Raw genomic sequence first — 18,780 nt, forward strand, 5'->3', positions numbered from 1 at the left:
TATTACCAAAACATTTTAGGTAGGAATAGGAGTATCACTGCACACATATTGAACATTTTTATATTCGTTTTCAGTATACTGTTCTAACCTACGCCATGCACTGATTCAGTATTCGTTGAATATCCTGCCTCATTCTAAGCATGTTCAGGGTGATCTTGTTCTCTGAATGTGCCTGCACTCAATCATTTTAAATTATCTGTAGTGCATGAGGTGAGTGCCTCTCTGCCTGTAAGCAATCTCAAGCCATCACCAAAACCAAACAGGTTTTTATGGGGTGCAAATGTCCTTGGAGTTTAAGGGCATTGTCTTTTTGCATTTTTAACACTGTTGCCACAGCTGTGCATGAGAAATCAGCTGTGCATGAGAAATACCGTCATTAAACCCTGTTCGAAAATAATCTGAGGTAGCATGATGGGCCCGGTTCCGACAAAGTTAAAGGTAAATAGTTGTTGTGGTTGTGCCTGCACCAAGCATCTACAATTTCAGACTCAGGCAGAGAGAGTTAACACATCACCATGGCAACCGTTGGTCTAGTAGGCAAAGCTCAATACAGATTTGTTTTGATTTTGGTATACCATAAAAGAAGAGCAGGAAGAGAGCCTTCCTCTTGAAAGGTGATGAGAAAAAGGCTGCAGACCAGCAACAGTCTTAACAAATCAAAATCAAATTTATTTAACCAACCTAAACCCTCAAGGAAGACAAGGAAAAACACTAAATGGTGAAGTGATTAAGAAATATTTGGATGATATCACCAAAGGAAAATAACCATACCCTTAAGGTTAAATATCAAACAATTAAAAGCATCTGCAATTAAATAAAATGTGTAAATGAATCAGCCTGGAACTCATCATGCCCATACATACTCTGAGAAAACCATTTAAGCCTTGCGTCTCTGTGTCGTTTGATAAAAGCGTGTCATTAGCTTCAACCTGTTTCCGTCTAGATGACTGTAAACGGTTAATGAGGGTATAATTGGACGACTCTGTGCTCAGGCTGAGAGAGGGGAGACCCTCACCTCTGATGATCAGACGTGTGAAAGGACGTCCTGTCCTTCAGGGCGGGCCCGCGCCGCAAGCTGTCAGGGGCTGCGGAGGAGGACTCGCCTCTTTCCTCGCACCGTGCCTGGGATCGATGAAGCCCCCCCTCCCACCCCCGGAGGAGCCCCCAGCTTGCTGTACTTCCAATTACCGCTGATGGGCAGATCCCTCCATCCGCACGGCTGTCATTTCACCTTTCTTTTATGACGGGTGGAGGGGGATCTTCTCCCATCCGGCTTCGAAAGGTTTTTTCAGCGAGAGAACTTTCCAAAGACGGACGCTGAACTTAGCCACCTTGTGCATTATTAATATCGACCACTTATGAAAGAATAAAGCAGCATTTACTCAGCACGGGAGCGTCTGAATTAATAATAGGGCTGAACTCAAAAGGTGCGATGAATTCTCTTTCATTACAAACCCGCCAATTTTAGCTTAAATGACAGATGTCTTCGGGACGAAAAAAAGGGCCAACTGTCCCTATCATTATCTCAGGCATCGCTTTCCTCCGCATCAAATATTCAACAGAACAACAGGCTTTGTTTTACTGAATTTTCCAGTCACCGCGTAAGACCTGATCGAAGGCAATCTGGTGACAATTTTGGAATTGGGTAAAGGAGGATGACACTGTACAATTTAAAAGGCCAGCATTACTATTCCACACAGAACGTAGACAAGTAACGTGAGCTTGACAGGCCTGGTATTATTTGTGTGCACTCTGTGAAGACAGGGAGTTAGAGAAAATCCCCTGGGGACCTTCCAAAGACCATGCCCATCAAAGGCCAAAAAGTAGTTTCCATGGTGATTGTGTGAGCGAGTGGCTGTTTAAAGCAGCCCCCTGTGCAGGATCACACAGTGTGCCGCTTCCAGAGTTCTGAGCGGTGTTCCGTCATGCTCAGGGCCAGAGAGCGAGGCTGTGCCGCCTCTTTGGTCACCGTCCTTAGACAGCTTCTCATCAGCCTGATCTCAAACTCACTGGATTAGACTGGAGTGCCACCCCCCTTGCATGCCTCCATTTCACCCCCAAAATTGAAGCCTTAAACAGAAGAAACAGAAACAGAAGTCTTAAAAATAGTTCAGAATAACTGATTTTGTCAAAAGAAAATAATTGGTGTATTGCTTTCCCAGAGCCATACAATGATCTTTTAAAGTGTATGGAGGTGTACTGTCTGCTGTGACACTGTCGTTTTCGACGTTTCTCTTCTCCCAACACTGACTCGTCACCCCAGGTCATTTTCTGTCGTAAGACTACTCACATCCTGAGTGTTTGGAATTACACTCATAAACAGCAAGGTCAAAGGGGTCAGATGAGGTGTGCACTATGTTTGAGGATTTACGGGCTTCGTCGTCAACAGGAGGAGCTGGGTTTTACCTGGGACAGATGGAGGTGGGGGGGGGGCTGATGGGGCGTTGATTCATTCCAGTACTGGTGGGCTGGCGTGGTGTCGATCGATACCAATCCACTAAACCACCTGCCCCAGAACCTCCAGTTTCATGGTTCCTGTTGGGTCTCCCATCCGTCACTGTCAGCCAGGAGTGACTGGGGGAGAGGTTTGAGTGGTCAACCACGGATAGTCTACCTAATGTCTGCACTGTTTGATGCAACTGCTACAGTAGGTCCTAGAAGTTAGCTAGACATTTTATAGTCCCTCCTAGTTTACAGCTGTATTGACATAAATCAAATTAGCCTGTTGCCAGCAGTGCACATACAATGGTTTCATTATTTGAGAGTTGCATGTGTAACTGAATGGACAAATAATTAATTCAACCATCATGGTAGGCCTCAAGCTAGAAAAAAAAAAACTATTATCAACCAGGGTATTGAAATAATTAGTACCCATTTTTCCTCGTATGATTACCCTATTGGATTTAGATTAGGCTCATAACAACCCCATGACATTGCACAGCCTCTATTTCTCGCCTTGTCAATATGATGCTTATGTGTTCAACCAAGCTCATTTTTCAAGCATGGCATTGGCCAGCCTTCTTTTGCAACAGCAACTGCCTCCAGGCAAATACAGCTGATACTGTGGCTCATGCCAAAGACAGAGGAAAACTCATCAATAATGAAAGAGCGAAGACGCACAAGGAAAAAAAAGTGTCATATCGGCAAATACAGCTGGCGTGTTTGTCTTATCATCTGACTGACATCACTTTTCTTTTGGGTTGAGAGGGCCTCGTCTTTTTAGCCTTGTCCACTTTCTTTGCTCAGTCATTGTTACTCGGAAAGAAAATTAACAAAACCATTTTTCAAAACAAAGTTTGGCATTACCCTTGTGTGATTTATTCATTTATGAATGTTTTCTTAAAGAAAGTTAGTTGTTGCTTCTTATTCCATTTCAAATGCGACCAAAATGCTTGAACTACATGGGTGCAGCATTTTAGCCACACCTATGCATGGCGTCTAAAAAGCAGTGCATTTCCTGCTCGTTAAATTGTATTGTCATTCTTTACATCATCGGTGTTGCTGTGCCTTTGAGAAAAAAACATCCGCCCAGCTGCAGCTATGTCACACTACCCACGAAGACACTGCCAGCCCACCCTTTCCATCAATGCCACCCATTGTTATGGTATGACACAGGCCATCCTAACTCATGACTCTCTTCCCTCTTGTATCTTTAGGATCCCATCCAGAGGAACTGACCACTCCACTGCATACGGCCTGGGTGTCTCCGAATGCTTTTCTCTGCCAAAGTTCTGGTCGGCTCGGTGACCAACCGCGGCCCACGTTGCTACACTCCAACTATTTCCTCTTAAAGGATGTTTGAGGACTAAGAAGCCTGGGATTCAGACAGATCCTGACCACATCTGCAAAACAAGGGGAGAGATTCTCGCTTGTTGTAGACAGGCAAAGCCCTACTGGTGAGTATCCTTTAGTGAATCTTGGTGTGCATCAGCATTTCTGCAGCAGACTGTGTTGTTCTTAAATTGACATCTGGTTGTGTAGGAATATGTTGAACGGAGTTCTGATGTCCATCCTACAGAACCAACATCTTTCTGTCAGTTCTCATGAATTTATGAAATTTGGTAGGATTTTATTGGACAGGGTAAGTATGTGAGAGGATGTAACGCATTGTGGATTTTATTCGGTGACCCAGGTTCAAGACGTGTGATTCTCAGCCAAAAGGAAGTTACTAACTAAACGTGCTTTGACTTCAGCTTAAACTCAACTTTATTTTTAACTGCACATACATTAATATTCTCCAGTGGACACAATAAGCACACAATAAGAACATGTTACCTAAACAGGTAAAGAAAGTTCTGTGTTATCATAAGTTTGGCCACTATTATTACTGTACGCGTCAACATAGCAAAATATTACTGTGAGTTCTCAAATCAGCAAAGCTATCATTTAGTTACAAGTATCATCAACACATTTTCCTGTTGAGTGGTGACAGAACGAAGCATTGTGTAGGTAGAACAAAGCTATTTCACCCAAGACTGAGTGCTCTGAGAGTGCAATTGTAGAAAGTGTACTGCATAAGTTGAGAGCCAATCGTCTGACAATATAGTAGCAGAGTGAGCCTTCACATCCTTTCCATAAACTGCATGATGGGTAGCCAAACAGAAGACCGATCCTGACAAGCTCATCTACCCGCAGATGAACAGACCCATTGCCGCCATTATTTATTTAGCATCGACAAAGCTAAATTTAAAATGTGATGACACAGTCATGTCTATGGTATATCAGGGGATGTGATGTGGGGGTGGATTGCGGTTCAAGCAGGGCTACCTCCACCCCCACTTTCCCTCTCAATGCGGCGCTCCATTTTCGCAGGAGGGGAGGGGAGGATTAGGGGGAGGACAGGAGGGCGAAATTATCTGACAGATCCACTTATTTCAACCATCTGTGATCCCCCTCTGGTCCTGGTATTATTAGCGGCAGATACCTGAGAGTCGAAGACACAGGCTGGGGAAGGGGAGGAGACGAAGGTCTGGAGGGGAAAGGAGGAAAGTGTCCTCCGATAAGCGGATCCCGTGGACTCGCGAGAAGCAGGAGGAATCATCGTCAGATGATGGGAGCAGGGAGGGATGGAGAGAGCAGAGAGCAGGCCGGCCGGCAGTGAGAGAACGCCTGTGGGTGCTGTCGTCTCCTGGGTATCAAGGGAAATATTGGGCTTCTCTACTCGAGTGCCTTGGGCCAGAGATATCCATTCCTCAGCCTCCGCTTTTTTTAGCCTGATGCAAACAAACAGTGGTGAAATAAGGCTGGTCGCACACAGGTTTATACAACTTACATATAACATTTTTACCACTGTGCCCTGGGATGACACCACTGTTGTAGCATGGGAGCTTTTTAAATAGGAATATGGGGAGAATGAACGTTCTGTATTGTTCCTGCTGGCACAGTATGTTAACCTGCAGTAAAAAACCTTCATGTAGTGTTACGGAAAGCACATCCTGCAATGTTTTCCTTGTTTAATGTCCTGTATTACAACACACTTCAGAGTAAATGTATTGTAAGAATAGAAATGTAACATTGTCGGTTCTCTCCATTAAATGTCAGGGATGTTAGAACATATGTTACGTGGTATCATATAATACATTCCTAATACCTTTAAAAGACAGTAAGTTCAATTAGGCGTACTAATCAGCATAGAGAAACACAGCCTCTCATCATGACTGTATAGGCTGTCACAACTGCTGCCAGGTCCAGATTAACTCTTTCAATCGGGCCAATCCAGGCCAATGACACTTTGAAAGACTCTTGGCACACAGATGGTGATGAGTCTTTTCTCTCTCTCTCTTTCTCGCTCTCTCTCTCTCCCTCACTCCTCCCTCTGAAAGGCCTGTCACACACGCTGTGTCTCCGAGCACCAGGAGACCGGGGTTGAGCTGAATTAAACTGAGAGGATGTCCTTTCCAGCTTCACGGAGGGCCACAGAGACACATCCGCCCCCATTGAGCGCTGGAGAGACAGACAGAAAGATAGATCATAAAAGAGACAAAGAGAGAGGAGAGAGAGAAGGTGAAGGGAGAATGACAGAGAGCGTACTACATCCTCGTTGCCAGCAACCCCTCTACAACTCTTATTAATTAACACCACACATACTACAGCTGCCAGACAGATTCAGAGCATGTTTTTGCTGGCTCTTGTGTCTTTGATCGAAACATATGGGGTCAAACCAACAGAGAGGCCAATCGTTGGTTGGGAAAGAGAACAAACACTTGTGTCATTGCTTTTGTCAAATCGTGTCTGTCATACTGAATCCTGCTTACGCCTTGAATTAGGTTACGCTATATGGTGCTCTGTTGCTATAAGCCTAAACTGCATTGCCCATATTTTGCTTCTGAAAAAACAAAAACATTTTTGTCCTTGACCTAGATGGTAAACATGCGAGAGACAGATGTTTTTGTAGAACAAGAAATCGGAACATCCATTATTGAGTGAGAACTCACCTATTGTTTCCCGCACCTTGTAGCCCACAAGTGATGGAGCTCCATCACAAACAGCATCTAGGTTTCAGCTCAGTGATCCACAGTGAGCCCACCACCATCTCCTCACATCCATCTCCTCACCTGTGATTCCTTTTTAAAAGTTTGAACACATTCTTTGGCTACCTCTGTCCTCCAGTGCAAAAACATGACCAGGAATTGGAATGGCCTGCTGCAATGTTTAATTGTGTCATACAGCATGGTTTAATTTACAGGGCTTGAGTACAGTTTAGAATAAACACATGGATTTTTTGACTGAGAGAGACAAATTCTTAGGCTGTATGATAGCGTAGGAAAACTCAGTTCCATTGTATACTGTGAGATTAGTACTCAGTTTTGCCATGATGCAATTGTTGCCAACTGCATAGTTATCATCTGAAACGCTTGAGAAAAAAACGAAAAATCCTATTTCTGAACCCCACTAAGCACTTCTAGTCTACACAGTAATGCCATTGGGATTTATATACATTGTGACAACTAAATACACAAGACACATATGCAGCACATGCTAAATGCATGTTATAGTATTTGCATGGGTGACTTTCACTCAATTCTCAACAGAAAGGTATCACTACATTTAGTGTTAGCATGATCTCTAAACATCCAGACAATGTCTAATTCCAAGCATTCTTTGTAGAATCCCAGCAAATCCACTTGGACCACATGACGAACAAAGTTCTGTCTTGTCTGGAGATATTTTTAAGTGCAGCTCCAGCTTGTCCCTCTACAGTCAGTATACCATCCCACCCGTAAGTCCTGGTTGATAAGATGAGCCGATGACACCTGAGCTGAGACACGGCCCTCCACGGTCCCCTTGGACCCGATCAGAGCACCCTGGGCCAACCAGCGGTAAGGGGGTTGGGTGAAAGAGACCGGCACATCTGAAACAGAAAAATAAAAGATATTCCCAGATTTTCTCAATCTCCGTGGGGACACCCGGAGATGGATGCCCAACGTCTTCAGCAGCCTCGTGCCCGCGGCAATACAGCAGTAACACTATTCGCTGAAGCAATTTCGCTGTTCTGTTTTCTGGCTAAACGTATGGCCACCACCGTGAACGCTTTCTTGGATTGGAAAACAAGGGTTCGCTTCTCAGGCACCGAGTGATTGTGAGGCGTCTGGGTTGTGCATACCGAGCAAGGACGGGATATAACTAAAGAATGTTGCATTCGCTGCATCAGTTTAAAAGGGAAGACTTTTTCAAAGAGAAAGACAAAGTGTACTGTTCTGGAATTTAGTGTTCTCAACTTTTTGTCCCAGGGGAATTGGCTGTTAGTTGCTTGGCTTGTTTCTAGAAGTCTCTAGAAAGTTAGCTTGGCTTGTCCTCAGCAACAAACCCCCTTTTTGCCTCTCTGCCCTGAAGGCAGTCACTAATTCTTCCTGTCCCTCTAATGGTCTTACAAACTCAGTATGCAGTCATGTAAGCCATGAACCCAGCCACACTGCCTCCAGAGTGTACAGCAAAACAGTACTCAAGGCATAGCCGTGGCCGGACAAGTGGGTCTCAACGTAGTCCACACAAACAACGCTGCCATAGAAATGTGACAGTGATACATGTTTTTTCGAAGTGGCTACACAACGAGATGTTTGGCCTTGTATGTGCATTCTATATTGGCAAATGAACTGAACTTTTCAATAACCTTTTTTTGTATTTAGAATTTAAAGGGGATTTAAGGGAATGCAATGAAAGCAACTATTGTTTCACAATAGTTTGTTGTACTATGTGGGGACTCACAATTCAGTCCCTAAATCCTTAACCCTAACCTTAATCTGAACCACAAACCTAAACTGAACCCTAAACTTTCTAAACCTATAACCATCCCTAACACCAACACAAATTCGAACCCTAACCCTAACCCTAGAAACAGCACTTGAACATGAGGATCAAGAACTCCCAAGTTATTTGCCTCAGTTTACTATTTTGGAGGAGACTTCTGGTTCTTACAGCATATAAAATAGCCAGGACACACACAAGTACACACACACACACTACCACAAATAATAAGAGCTCATGAGCAAAAGGGGAAAAGCAGCTGCATCTTCACAGAGTTGTTTCCTTTCTTAACTTTGTGAGCAGTGCAGCAGAGAATTGTCAAGCTCGAGAAAAGTATTTCCCAACATCTGCCTCGTGCCATCAATCTGTATCTGTATCTGCTGTGCGAATTAGAGCAGGAATTTCTATCAATTTTGAGGCACTACAAACCCCTCTTCTTTGCTAGGTACACTGTACACATGATGGCAGAAGAAATAATGGAAGCAATTGCTTTGCCTGTGCCGTCTTCCAAATTATTTCGCCATGAAATGAGAGCTAGATTGAATGTTTTCACCGCCTTAGCACACTTAGAACAGTGAACATTGTCAGTGAGCACACAACGCCCTTGAACGTACTCCACTATTACATTATGGTAATTGGATGAATGCTAAGCTGTCTGCTGCAGTGTTACAGTTTGCATTCAATCAAATGACACAGCTAGAAACCATTACAGTCGCTGTTAACTCAAAGGTGAAGGGGTGATTGGGGTCACTTGTCCTGAGGTCCATCAAGCTTATGAGGCAGACTTTACACTAATCGGTCATGCAAGCTTGCCAATATGACTTGTCACTGTCCAGGAACAGATTACAATTAGGATTTACAGAGCATTTCAAGTGAATAATGCCCCAGACTAAGGTTAGAATTACTAATCACTGCACCCAGACAGACATGTAAACATATGCATTTTGTACAATAAGCATCTGGCAAAAAGGATGGGTGCGCTGCATGATGATGAGGCATCATCCTAAGCTTCACAAGACAGTTTTTTCTCAAGGGCACACATCCAAAACAAGTCAGAATGCAAATCACTCCAATAATGTGACTTTCATAGCAGAGGAGAAAAATATCCATTGATTTGAGCAATCAGGGGGTCTTAGGAGAGGCAGGGAGGAATCAGAGGTCTGCTATCGTACGGCTGAATGCAGCCCTGATGACACCTGATCAAGCCTGTAGTTGCTGTGGTCACAGCCATACCCCCCCCCCCCTACACTTCGCTAACGTGAAACGTTCCATCCTCCTTCCACAGGAATTCACGGCTGGATGGCATAATTGGGGCCATTTCCACATGTAATATGGCATCCCCTGGGGGGCTCATTAGAGGTACTGTTACCCCTTCCCCCCCTCCCCCCCCCCCAAACGGTTTTTATCCTTTGTGGGTGAAGAATGGTTTAGTCTGTCTGCTGCCAAACACCCTGGTTTTCTCTCTGCCCCCAGTCAGCTACTTAACCCTTGTGCTGCCTTCGGGTCACATGACCCAAAGGTTCATAACGAACCACCGTTGTGTTTACCCAATTTTACCCAATACAAAAACAAATAAAAATTATTTTCTTTTAACCATTGCAATGTGGGGGGTCTGAGACAGCCCGACAGTTAAAAGAAAATGCTTCACTTTGTTTTTGTAGGAGGTAAATCTGTCGCAATACGACGGTGGGTCACAATGACTGATGGGTCAGAATGACCCGAAGATAACACAAGGGTTAATTGATTAGAGAGACTCAGAAGAAGTAATAATTGTGTTGCCCCTCATGCTGTTGATCTCAAATGATTCTGACCTGTGTTGTCTTAGTTACATATGCTGGCATACTGTAGTCTCATCATTATTTAGTCATTTAGCAGACGCTCTTATCCAGAGCGACTTACAGTAAGTACAGGGACATTCCCCCCGAAGCAAGTAGGGTGAAGTGCCTTTCCCAAGGACACAACATCATTTTGCACGCCTGGGAATCAAACAGGCAACCATCACATCACTAGCCCGACTCCCTCACCGCTCAGCCGTCTGACTCCCCTAATGTTGTTAACAATGTCTTAAACATGTCGCTAAAAATGTCAGGATCCTATATCTGAGAATAGTTCTTGAGCTTGTTTACCAAAGCGCCCTGTCAAAGTCACTGAGGTGCTCTCAGCAAAGTCATCGTCCAACAAAGTCAGAGACAAACTGCAATGTAGCATCAGCAGGCGCAGACTTGCTGTGTCAACAGTGCTTGCTGCGTGTCATTTTTCTGTACCCCGGAGCACTTTTGACTATGACTCTCTGTATCGGAGCGCACTTGCGATGTACCAGGACAGCAGAGGTAAAAGGGATGACAAAATATGCCGGGCAGTCGATAAGTTTAGGGGGCAAAGAGAGCAGTGAGCAGATATAGGCTTATAAATGCCAAAGGCTCAGAAAAGAGATTGAATTTAGGCTGAGTCATGTTGAGTTGAAGCCTTTGAACAGAAAAACAAATAGGTCTTCTTCATTAGCAGTTTTAATAAGCATGACACTTACTTGGCATTTTACCAACGTTTTAAATGTCAATGCTTCTTGAATGTTAAAAAGCTGCAGCAGGCAGAAAACTCCTGTGTGTGGATGAATGTTTTAAGATGTTCAAATCAGATATGTATTGGCAATCTATTTATTACAATTAGGGGAACTATTTACTCAGCACAATATGGAAATGCTATACCATTTTCTACGGTTAATAGTCAAAATACGATGTTGTGTTGTACGAAGTTGTGCTTACGGTATTAGGAACTGGGGATACAGGGACATTTCTCTGACCTTTAGATAAGAAGACACTAAAATGGTTAGTGAAATGGTATTCAAGGAAGTGAAGAACATGGTCTAGACAACAGAGTACCCCTATTGTTGGGTTGCTGAAAGACAGAGGTCTTTTCATGGTCTCTGAGACGCGTGTCCAAACTTAAATGACGTCAATATTTTATTCAAGGCACATAACCACACACATCTGGGTTGAAGACTGTGATATAATGCTACTTATACGTTTTAAAGATTACAGTATAAAAACATTACCTTCTTTTGACTGTATACTTTTTATGACGAGAAAACATTTTGTGTTATCAGGTGTAATGCAATAAAAATCACCAAAGGACTTTAATAAGAAAATTGTTACATATAGGAATAAACTGGTATGCCCACTAATTACCAAAGCCATTAAATGAAATTTCACCACAAATTAGTTCACTCTTGAGGGTTGACTTTTTGCTGGCAGGTTCAAAGCTAATGACAGCAAGGAGGGAAATAACACATGCTGACAGTCAGATTAATTATGTAACTAGAGAGGGTACAATTTCTGGGGAAATTGTAGGGTGTGCTTGCTTGCATCGGTTGCACAGGGGTCCGTTTTTGAATGTCATTTTTACGACTGATATTTCTGTATATTTTATATAAAAATGCATACTTATTATTTATAAAGATTACATAGATTTAAAAGCATATATTTGTTGCTGCTCATTTACAACTCAAAATACGAGTGAAGTGTAGAATGAAATAGATGTCTTCTCATTTCCCCTGCAAGAGGCAGCCTCATAGCTGAATCAAAACGAATAAATTTGCCAGAGCGGTGTAAAAATTGACCTAATCTCTATGATTTAAACGTCCTTTTAAGTTTTCCCTTCTCGTGATATTTTCAGGCATTTAGCCTACTCATTGCATTCATTCATTAATAAAGAACCCCCTTTGAAGATTATTCTACGACGTTACCGGCAGTAGAAGATGGAATCGCGATTCAAACAGTACCATCTGCTAACTGAAAATATGCCCCCAAAAACGTAAATAAGCTTGACATTTATTTAGTGGAAAATCGCTCATTGATAAAAATCTCACTGGTAGCGATCATTGTCAGTAACAACGCAAAATGCGATATAGCCCTGTGTGGAGAAGCTGCCCCGGTAAATTCTACTACGGTACAGTACTAGACTACTGCTGTGTTCGTCTTGGTACTGTAGCGATTGCGTTGGTTGAATTGGATGTAACGTTCCGTTGTACGGTTTAGGCTGAAATTAATTATTTTCATGAACAGATTGACAACGTTTAGGCTGTGGCAATGAAGTTCAGGTTAGTAGTTAGATAGACTTTTGATTTAAGTAAGGGGAGTGCCGAACATGTTCTGTCTCCGTTTGACTTCCTAAACAGCTGTGTAAGTTAGATGTTTTTGTCGTGTGTCTCGCGTAAGCTACAGCGTTGCAGTGAGCTACACTGGTTTGAAACCACAGGTAATGGTAATTTCACCAACAAATCGTTTACTAATGTCAGAATAAATCCTACAACGAAAATGTATATGTGAGGAATGTCATAGACCACTGTAGTATGTGTTGCCCGGGCAACACAGGCTAATGTCATGATGCTAATACTTCAGTGAAATAGTAGACTACTGTTTCCGAAAGTAGATGTACTTCCTTAATAATATCAGCTTATACTGTACATTACACATCACAATTGTGTGTCATATCACAAAGTAAAATGAGTAAATAGTTATCACCCTGGCCTCTTTGCTTGTGGCGTTTCTGCAGCTGCCTTGCAGTAAAGCTATAGTTAGCCTAGCTATCCCCCAAGTTAAAAGATGCGAAACGAATGTTCTGCCAAAGGTAGTCACGCGTGTTTTCGTGACGTTAGTGACGTAAGTAACGTCAGTGACTGTGGCTAGCAAATTAGCCACCGTTAGCTTCACTTTTCGCCACAAAAACTTAACTTGAGCCTAAACCATGCAACGGAACGTAAATTCCAATAGAAGCAACTCAATCGCTACCAAGACGAAACTTTTGACACCTACGTTGTCTATGTAGGCCAAATATTAACTGAGTTTTAGGGGGGCAAAAAGAAATAAAAATAATAATAATAATAATATATATGTGAGAGAACAAAGGTTGTGCTCTCGCCGAAGGCTTGAGCACACCAAATAATAAGTTGAATAAAGATTCAAAGAACAATACTTGGAATGCTGAAGCAGCATTCCAACAATAATATATATGTGAGAGAACAAAGGTTGTGCTCTCGCCGAAGGCTTGAGCACACCCAATTAAGAAATCTGCAGAGAGGTACAGTAACAGTACAGTTTGTGTAATTTGGTCAACCCTTAACACTACTAACATTTTACATGTCAGTCCTGGACATAGGAACATCAGGCTTTTTCTCTTGTTGTTAAACTATCCGCATTTGTGTAATTATTCCGATCCCGTACAACAGCCAGAAAGCTCAGATGATTAAAAAATAATACAACCCTTCCTCAGCACATATTCTAAATGTTTCTCAAAAAACTATGAGTAACTGCTATTAGAAATCTTGCCTTGAGCTACGCTAACCCCCATATTTGGTCTGTTCCCGGACCGCTCTTTCCCTCTTATCATTCCTAAACCAATTATTTCCCCTACCCAAACAAAAACACTTGCGCCATCTCAGCCTTGCATGAATCCCCCCTGGTTTAATTAGTGATGATCAAATTCATAATTATATATTTTTCTCTCTACGCAGGCATATAATTGGGAGGACTTTGACTTCTATGAATCTTATCTTTTATATGAAGAATGTATCATCTCCCCCTCATTAGGGAAGAATTGAGCTAATGTAGGGCTAGCTAGAGAAGGACGTGGTGGATGAACTAGACTGGATGGGGAGTGTTAGTTAGTGCCTAAACTCCTACTCAGGAGGCCAGACTTAATTGGCTAAGAATCTAGGAGGCCTGTAATCTCTAACCCTTGACCCTCACTTAAATTGAATTGGTCTTTTGTTAAAGCACTTTACATTGAATGCTGTGAAAGCCTTAGGCAGCACACTCAGCTCTTAAACCCACCCTGTTGAGGGCTGGTGCTAGACAGCTTTCACAAAGCTAGTTTTGTTACCCAAAACATGAATTCACACAGTGAACTATAATTGTCCCAAATAATATTGAAGTCCATGAAATATTTCCTGAATAATATTCTTTATAAGACATAATATGTTGAGTGAAAGGTCAAACTTGGACATTTTCAAATGCAATTTCAAAATGTGCACCATAGACTGGGCAATGCTGACTGGCAATGAAACATTGATATGAGATTCATCTTACGTTCTTTCAATGTTAGGTGGCAAAACATTTCTAAACAAGCTGTGTCCAGTGTCTCCGGTGGGAAACAATTATCAGCATTCTGTAGCCTTCAGCTTCACACTGGGAAATTAGATCTCCAAAATACAATACTGCTATTCCGGGAAGATGGGAGTCAGCATTAAATAACAGTACTGAAGCCATATTGTTTTTTTGCACAATGGCATGTTCTGAGAAGACCACGCTGGATCTGATGATGGCTTTGTTCCATCTTGACACCAACGACAAGAGACAAAGATGTCACTTGGGGTCAGGTCTATTCAGTGAACTGTGAATGACTATACCCTCTGATCTTCACAGCTCGACATTTCCTTCTCTCAATTGTTCATTAGTGCCACTGAGGGGGCACACTGGGGCGTGAAGTGGCATGACCTCCCCGCAACCTTAAACAAAAGAGGTCCCAGTGCCAGTCTCTCCACCAGCAGAGGGGACCTCCCTGAGCTTGGCGACCCAGCAGTAAGTGCTCCTTCCTGGGCTTGGAGGTTAGGGGACGTGCCCGGGGTGGCTCTTCTGCAGTACATAAATTAGAGGGAAAGTGGTAGACAGCCTGGCCTGTGTGGTTATCAGCACAGAATAACCTGCTGTGACTGGCGCCTCTAAATCTTTCATCGAGTGTGACTTGTCCCTACTCTTGCCTGGACCCTCACCATCAATCAAGTGCGACACCAGGGCACAAATGGCTTGCGTTAACTTTTCCAGAAATAAAACACTCTCATCTAAATCAATGGGGAGAAAGTGCACCACCGACCGTTCTTTGTGAACTGATTAAGTTACTAAGCAGAGTTAAAGTGGACCTTGTGCTAGCCTTGTGCTTAGCAAAGGGGAAAGTATAAATCTAAATAGGCTGTCTGCCAGTAAAATTGAGGCCATGTTTAGCGCTGTGCCCAATAAGCACACTTGTAAAAGATGTATTGTTTTTCATTGCATGTTATTGGGAAGTCATGTACATTACAAATTGCATATGGCAGGTGAATTAGTGTTCCTGGTAAGCAAGCTTGAAGGTTGTCTCAGCTTGATTACACCATTTCTGTAGAGCTGTATGTTTAATGTACATGTACATATTGGTGGTTATAGTCAAGGAAATTCTGTATTTTACAAGGCACAGTGCAACAATAGCATCTCCACTACAATATTACGTGGTACAGTGTAACAAAAACAGAAGTGTAACATCATAAACAATATCATTGGTGCAGTCTACCTATGAGACAGTGCTACAACAGGAATGTAGATAACAACTGTCCAGAAATGGCAGGCGATGTGAGGGAGGTAGAGCCAGGTTAAACAGCCCTTTCACACTCCGACAGTATCTTTGAATGAATAATAGCCTTTTGCTTAATGGTTAGGTGTCTTACATTTGACACCAGAGGTGAGCCCACAAATTGATTGACGTATTTGCCCCGGAAATCTTTTACACTCCTCAAATGTCTACCTGGACAGTGATGATAGTTATGATGGCTGTGTTAGAGCATGTTGATGCCCTTGGATTATAGTTGTTCTTTTTATTTGAGGTGTTTCTATTGTGTCTACTGTACTGAATACTGTGTGTTCTGTGCCTGTCTAAGTCAGGTTCTCAGCTTGTGGGGGAAGTAGACTATTGATTTTGCAGTATTACGTGATACTCTCAAGCACACACACACTTGCACACACAAACAGGCCAGGTCACATGTAGATGTGCTTGGGAGACACATCCTGTACATTATAGTGTCTGTACTTGTATTGGAAAACATATTGTTTACAATGACTGCTTAATTCTCACATTCCTAATAGGGCATGGCACATCACATTCTCTGCTTGCTCTGACTGCTCCTTGTAAGTTCAACACAAGGCCAATGTAGAGAGCAATGAAAAGCAAAGCAGTTGGGGAAAAAAAGGCCACGCTCTCAGCCGTTTCAAAAGCAATTAAGGGCATTTGAATCAATACCTTGAAAATTCGGATTTCACATTTAATGACACCTCGGGGCAGAGCTGTTTTTCGGGCTGTGACAGGAACATCGATAATAATGACCTATCGCCGGCCCCTCTTTCCCAGAGTTTCCCAGGCGTCACTGAAAAGGGTTCCATCCCCCCGCCAAGCTGGTACGAGACCAATAAATTCCTGAAAAGAAGTGACTGATTGGACAGACTCTGACATTATATTTCCTCTGTGGATCTTCTTCTCTCTGACTAGGGAGAGGATCAACAAGATGCCACAGTGAAGCGGGTAGGAAAAGATGGGGTTATTATTGGCCTCCTAGAAATATGAGGAGATGGGAGCCAAGGGAGCTGAAAAGTCAGAGACAAGCTCCATTACAGCCTTGGAAACTTGCCCCGTCCTTGTGCCTTTGAAGACACTGGCTCGTCACTCGGATTCAGGCAGAGGAAGTGTGAGCAATGAACAAGGCTACTGATTGGCTAGCGAGCGGAACTTACTCCATAATGATTTCAGCGTGTCCTTGCAAAATCGGAACTGTGAGTTATTTGCGGAAATTGGACATATTCACATTTGCAATTAAGCTGAAAAGACAAAGTGAATCGGTCCATTCAGTCCCCAAACTGGTTCATGGTAAACTGCCCAGAAGGGGTGTTTTTCAACCGGATGATTTTTGAGCATTGAATCAATGATTTTGGAAAAAATATCAGAAATATCCTGTCTTTACTTCTATTTCTTATTTTTATCCACATGTAAGTACTCTCTACTGTACTCTCAACCACAGTGGTGCTCGCTTAACCTCCTCCTGCTTGCACCCTTCCCTGTTGTTGCAAACAGTGGAGGCCCCCTAAAAGGTCACAGCGTACACTGTTAGTTCACCATCAGTGAGACCTCCGTTGACAACACATTGTTGATGCGATGCTATTTAAACAGCAGCAGGTGCTGCCTTCACGGCTGGTTAGCTGCTGTTGATGTGAACCTGACAAGCCTCCTCTGTCATTGATTGTGGCCGTCTCCTGGTCAAACGGCACTTTGTATTCTTTATGCCTCACACATGGGCTAGGCAGACCAGATCCCTTTGTTTGTAGTGGGGGAGGATGTGAGACACCACCTCATGTGAGCCATCAGGTGGAGGTCAAGGATTTTAGCCTTTGCTGGTCTCCAGTCGATGAGATGTGAGATCAGGAAGGTTAATTAGGTTTCTGGATTTTTTAATGTGGATAATCAAGAAATGTGCTTTTGAAATACATTAGGCCGTTTCACTGACTGTAATTATCATCCATTGTTGTCCTTGTATTGTTGTTGGGAAGAGGGAGCTCTGGGAGGATTCAATTTTCACTGGTTGTGTTTGTCACACGAACAGACTCATTTGTCACATTGCAATGCACGTTGGAGCTGGCAAGAAATCTTCAAATCACACATGCGTTGTTAGCATTGTAGCATATGGACTCACCTGTCTTCTCAACCATGTGGTCATTTTTTTCTTTTTCTGAATTTAGCTTGTGTTAATGTCCAACGGCAGCCAGTTGCCCTACGCAAGACCAGTTTATGAACGTCAGATAGGGTTGTCCTTTGCATTTCTTTAGTTGAGAGTAGGCTTAGAGAGTATCTCTCTATCTGCCTTCGTTTGATTGATCTGAATGCTCAGATGCATACGTAAATTTGTCAGCAACAAAAGGATGTGTCAGTTCATTTGAGAGAAGATATGTTTTTGAAATATTTTGCACATCAAACAAAAACAGTACCCTCCCTTCGGAATTATGGGGTCAGATGCAATTTGCGTTTCTGCTGTGCCTCATAACATCAAGACCGGCCCCTGCTGATATCTGCAAGCAAAAAAATAAATAATAATCTTTACAGCTCATTTGATCTTCCATCAAAAAGCGTCTAAAAATAAAGTTGCATCTGTAGTCGGCCAATCTTCAAGCTGCAGTCTGCAGACATCCCAACCCAGATTAGAGTTTACGTGGTAGACATCAGCCTTCATTCCCATATCTCTGGATGAGGCACCGTGCTAATTGTTTCATTTGGATGGTCTCTAGCACCAGACACTTGGCAAGCCATGTGGTTGTAGCTGTGTTCTTCCCTGTTTCTGAAGCAGAAATGAAAACAACATGTCACTGGCACAGACAGAAATACAAAACAGAGCCAACGAGGCAAAGCATCCCATGTGTAATTTACATATTAGCATTCAGTCAGTGAGCACAAATGCAGCAAGGTTCTTCCAGCTGCAGAATACTGAGAATGAGGGATTCTGCTTCCAACCCAGACTGTGGTTTGGCCTAATTAAAATTCCTTGTTGTGTGAGATGTCCTCCTTCTTTCTCTTTTCCTGAGGTCAGACGTTTATGATTAATTAAGAAAAGAACAAGCATGTGAATGCGTATGGAGCTAGAAAGTGGTTGTAAACTATGTAGGTTCCTATTGACTCTTGACTAACTACTTATTGAGCTGACACTTGACCTTAGCTCGCTGAGATAAAACTGTCTCGACTGAGCTCAGCTCTTTG

General features: G+C 42.9%; 1 protein-coding gene across 2 annotated transcripts in view; it reads left to right on the forward strand.

Annotated features, from left to right (window-relative positions):
- b3gat1a (beta-1,3-glucuronyltransferase 1 (glucuronosyltransferase P) a) overlaps positions 1-18,780 on the forward strand; it is a 57,481-nt gene that overhangs the window by 24,237 nt on the left and 14,464 nt on the right. For both annotated transcript variants that reach the window (XM_062473236.1, XM_062473238.1), the window contains exon 2: positions 3,657-3,896. The gene's annotated coding sequence lies outside the window, so the exon portion shown is untranslated. The remainder of the gene's footprint in view (positions 1-3,656; positions 3,897-18,780) is intronic.

Source organism: Osmerus eperlanus, chromosome 11 (genome assembly GCF_963692335.1).
Source record: "Osmerus eperlanus chromosome 11, fOsmEpe2.1, whole genome shotgun sequence".
Taxonomy (NCBI): domain Eukaryota; kingdom Metazoa; phylum Chordata; class Actinopteri; order Osmeriformes; family Osmeridae; genus Osmerus; species Osmerus eperlanus.